Here is a 5356-nt window from a genome sequence, read left to right as displayed (position 1 = left end):
CGGGGAGCCCTCACTAACCACACCAGGCCCCAGAGGGTGGCCGTGGGGTTCAGCTACAGAGGGAGCTGGGGGACCCTGGCCAGTCCCATCAGGATGTGGCCCCTGAGCATTCGGAGTGTTTGGCTGAGAGAATCTGGACCTGCTCCAGCTCCGGGAAACTCCTGGAAGACCCAGCTCATCCATGTGGAGTGGTGAGAGGACTAGACCAGGCGGGGCATCTGATCAGCTCTAGAAAGATCTGTCGGTACAGATCCTCCCAGGGGTCTCGCTTTTAGGCAGACTAGGCGCCCTGCCAGAGGTTGGGGTACACATGCTTTGCTGGGGGCATAAAGGGGCATCGTTACCCTCATATGGAATCATGGGTGGGAAGGTTTGGAGATGATTTCTTGTCCTGAGGCCCGGGGAAGCAGACCCTAGACAAGGATTCCAGCGCATGTTTATTTGGCAGGGATGCCCGCAGCCACTGGAGGAGCAGGGCAGTGAGTCTAGGAAGGGAATAAAGGGATGTTGTCAACATGGCATTTATTTGCAGGCTCTACTGGCCTCAGGCAGATCATCACCTGCTGGAGGCCGGTTGTGGCCGTGTCCAGAGGGGTGAGGAGGGAACGTCGCTGCCCTCTCGCCACTCGTCCTCTGACCACATGGACCGTCAGCCTCAGATGCAAGAAACCTCCCAGAGTCGTGTTCTTGCACTGCAGAGAGAGCCCTCTCCCCTGCGAGGTTTCTGTCTCCCCCTTTCTGCTAGGTCTCTTGAACTCCTCGACTTCCACCTCCCTGCCCCACTTCTCTTTAGATGTGACCTCTGGAAATCAGTGTCTTGGGGGTCCTGCTGGTCGAGGGAACCCGGTAAAGGTAGGGAGTCCCATCCCCATCCAGCAGGTGGTGGTGAAGGGACAGCTGGAGTAGCCTTTCCACCTCTGCTCATGGAGAATCTGGAAGCCAGCAACCCTTCACTCCACCGGAGTCACCCCTGCTAGGCCCTCCCCGAGTGACACCGTGCTCAGCGAGTCTGCCTTGTCTCTGCCTTAGGGTGACTGCCAGGATGGCTTTCTGGTGGCCTAGCCCTGAAATTTCCCTTGCTTTGCAAAGTTGGGGGGACACGCTTCCTCCCACAAGGAGAGAGAGGAAGGTCTGGGGCAGGCCTCGGCGGACAAAGCATTTCTCAGGAGTCATCTCGGCAGAGAGAACCACACAAACCTCACTCCCCAAAATGGCACCAGGAATCTCCTAAGACTGAGGATCCCCCCACATGGGGTCTGGGCCTGTCTGCACAATACCATGAGCAGAGAGGATCAGAGGAAGCTTCCTAGGGGATCCCACACCAGATAATTAAAACCAGACCCTTGGGGGTGATTTAAATCTGAATTTGTGACCAACTGCTCAAGCAGTTCCCCTGCAACACAGTGAGGTGGGGGTGCGGTTGAGTCTGACCTGACCCCCCCAACCCCAAGCAGCTCTGCTTCTTGCATTCTGCTCTCACACCTTCCATCCAGACAGGCCCGAGGATGCGTGTGATCAGCCCGTCTCCATCCATGCCTGTCGCCTTCACGGGAGGGGTGAAGACTTTTAAAAAGCTGTTACCATAGCAACAGCATCCATCCAGTGGGAACCACAGGCAGGGAGCCAGGGTACCTGGGGTGCAAGGATGGAAACTGACTTCTGAGAGACTACAGCTGCTGCTAGGGATGAGGGAGGGCATAGGAGGGGGTGAATGATCTGCGAATCCTCGGGAAGGAGGGGACCCCAAATCATCTCGTGCATTGTTCTGGCTTTAAAGAGAACTGAACTGAAAAAACCTGTCTACTCATAGCAAGAGATGCAGAAAGGAAATATAATAATAAAGTATATATGAAACTAATGAATAACAGGAATGCTAATAACTAATTTTTTTTCTGCGTTCGCTTGGTGCCTAGCTTGGTGCTTGATCCTTTTCAAGTTTTTGGGACTCGCTGAATGTCTTACAACCACCTTATGAATTTGATACTCGCCTCACACCATGTGACTGGGGAGGAAACTGAGACTTGGAGAGGTTGGGTCATGCCCTCCCAGTGCCCACGGTGAGTGGCCCAGCTGGCACAAGAGACCAGGCCTATACTTCGGATTCCCCCTCAGATGAGCCTGGGCCAACCACAGGCTCTGCAGTGGCTGGACTCTGCCCTCTCAGTGGGCCCAGTGCACCCAGTGGTGCACCTGCTGGGTGTCAGGTGCTTTGCCCAGGTCGAGCTCAGTCCTGTGTGCAGCACTCACATCCAGGTCTCCTGTGAGGCACATGCCATTGTGGCCCTGTGGCCTGTCACATGACTGTGGAGCTGGAAGGACACCCAACCATTCACAAGCTGTGAGACTTTGGCCAAGTTGGTCTACCTCTCTGTGCCTTGCTTTTCTCGCCACACAATGAGAACAATCAGACCTCAGAGGCTCACTGTACGAATTAAAGACCTCCTCCCTCCCTTTCTAAGGAAAGACCTTAGAAAAGTGTCAGGAACATAGTAAGTGTTCATTAAACACTGTCTAGTATTATGCTTTGGCACTAGCCCCAGCCTTCATGACCTAACAAATCAAGGAAGAAGTTTCTCCACAGGTCACCCATAAATATTACACCACCCCCCCCCACCCCCCCGCCATTGATTCCTAAAGACTCATGTGGGTTACTTAATTAGTTCCCTGGGTTCCAAGTTGTCTCTCAAAGGCTGGAGGGACCTGATTTTTTTACATTTTGCCCTGACCAGCCCATGATGGAGCCATGTCATGCCCCGCCCGGCAGTTTCTCAGTAGTGATGACAAAATTTTGAGTCAGCAGACCTTAGTCCCCCAGGGACTTCTGTGAGGAGCAGAGGTGCCATTTTCCTCTGTGGGATTTTCTTAGAAAACCTGCAGGCTGTTCTGGTGAGAAGAAGATGGGGCTAACAAGGAAACCCAAGTCTGCAGTGACGCGATTATAAATAGTCCATGACCACAGGCCTCTCTTTCAAGCTCAAGGATTGCTGTGCAGAGGGTGACAAGAGGAGCATGACCTGGGACTCAGGGACCTCATGTGCTTCTTCTACCCTGTTGCTAATGTCCTGTGTCACCCTAGACAGGTGTCTCCCCTCTCTGACCCTCAGTTTACCCTATCCACTGTCTACTGGAGACACTGAATTGATAAGCATCTTTCTCATCTCTGGAAGCAGAGAGCCCTACTTTGACACCAGGCTTAACAGCCAGGTAACTTAGCAGATGGCTGCCTCAATTTATCCCATCTGACCAATGGGAGTGCTGAGCCTTCTGGGCCAGGATAATAAGATCTCCCTCTGTATCCCTGAGTGCCACACAGGGCATGTACCTCTGCAGAGGGGTGACCCTCTTGTGAAGGAGCAAGGCCTCAGAAATCCACTAAGAGTGGGAGGGAGCAGAGGTAGAACTGACCACAAATAGAAGCTCAGACTTCAATTTTATAATTTATAAATTTCTCTTTTTGGTCCATTTCCTCATCTGATTTCACTACCATCCCAGAGGATACAAAGCCATCCTCTAGATGCCCCCATTGTTCAGATCAGAAGACTGAAGACTAGAGAGAGGTGACTTGCCCAAGATCACACAGCAAGGTAAGGGATAGAGAAGGGGAAGGCTCAGAGTCTGAACCTCACTCTGATCCATGCCAAATCCAGGAGCACTTGTGAGCCTCCACCTTGTCAGCCACTCTGTGGTGGGCATTCCACACCCTCATGCCTTGGCTTACCCACACAGGACCCAGACAGGACAGCTGGCAGGAGGCAGGAAACCGGTTGCCCTCAGGAAACAGAGGTGTTCTGTCCTCTGGGGACTGTGAACTGGCTTCCAGCCCAGGACAAACCCATGTGAGCCCCCAAACCCCACCCTCTCCCAGCTGAAAAATAGCTTTTTGAAGCCAGAACCAGTGGGCCCCCTGGACAGTGAGTGCTTTGGTTGGGCAGCAGGATTCCTGGGGTCCCATCCACCTCTGGGACATGATGGGGGATCCTGGGTAAACCGCTGCACTTGCTCAGGCCCCACTGCCCCCTAAGGGCAGGAGAAAGACAATGATGCCCACTTTCCCTACTACTATTCAACATAGTAATGGAAGTTATAACCAAAATGCTTCAACAAGTAAAAGAAACAAAAGGTATTCATATTGAAAAAGAAGGAATAAAACAATCTCTATCTACAGATGATATGATCTATATCTAGAAAATCCCAAATAATCCACATATACTAGAGCTAATAAATAAATTTGGCAAAATTGCGGGTTACAAGATCAACACACAAAAAACAATTGTGTTTTTATACACCAGCAATGAATAATCAGAAGAGGAAAATAAGAGAGTAATTTCCTTTACAGTAACATCTAAAAGAATAAAATAACTAGGAATAAATTTGTCTAAGGAGGTAAAAGACTTACACACTACAAATTACAAAATGTTGATGAAAGAAGTTAAGGAAGACCTAAATAAATGGAAAGACATCCCATGTTCATGGGTAAGATAGCTTAACATTATTGATATATTAGTACGACCCAAAGCAATCTGCAAATTACTGTAAACCCCATCAAAATTCCAACAACCTTTTTTAAAGAAATAGAAAAGCCAGTCCTCAATTTCTTAGAGTTACGAGAGACCCAAACAGCCAAAGAACCTGATGACACGGAACAACTTGGGGGACTCAGAGATGCCAGTTTCAAAATTTACTACAAACCAACAGTCATCAAAACAATGTGGTACTAACATAAGAATAGACACTTAGACAAATGGAATAGAATTGTGAATCCAGAAATAAACCCTCGCACCTACAATCAGTTGATTTCCAGTAAGGGTGCCAAATGCATTCAGTGGGAAAAGAATGGGCTCTTCAACAATAGTGCTGGAACAACTGGATTTCACATGTGAAAGAATGAAGTTGGACCTCTACTTCACAACATATACAGAAATTAACTCAAAGTTGATCAACAACCTAGATGCAAGAGCTAAAAATATAAAACTCTTAGAAGAAAACTAGGAGTAAATCTTTATGAATTAGGATTTAGCAATAGATTCTTAGGTGTGACACCAAAAACATGATAACAAAAGCAAACAGTAGTGAATTGGACTTCATCAAAGTTAAAAACTTTAATGCATCAAAGGGCATTACCAAGAAAGTTAAAACACAATCTACAGAATGGGGGAAAAATGTTGTAAATCATCTATATGATAAGCATTTGATATATAGAATATATAAAGAATTCTCACTCAACAACAAAAATATTAACAACCCAATTTTAAAATGGGTAAAGAACTTGCAAAGACATTTCTCTAAAAAGATATACAAATGGCCAACAAGCACATAGAAAGATGCTCAGCAGAATTAGTCATTAAGGAAATATAAA

Source organism: Talpa europaea (genome assembly GCF_964194135.1).
Source record: "Talpa europaea genome assembly, chromosome: 11".
Taxonomy (NCBI): Eukaryota; Metazoa; Chordata; class Mammalia; order Eulipotyphla; family Talpidae; genus Talpa; species Talpa europaea.
The sequence above is the reverse complement of the archived record's forward strand: the minus strand, read 5'-3'. Positions refer to the sequence as shown.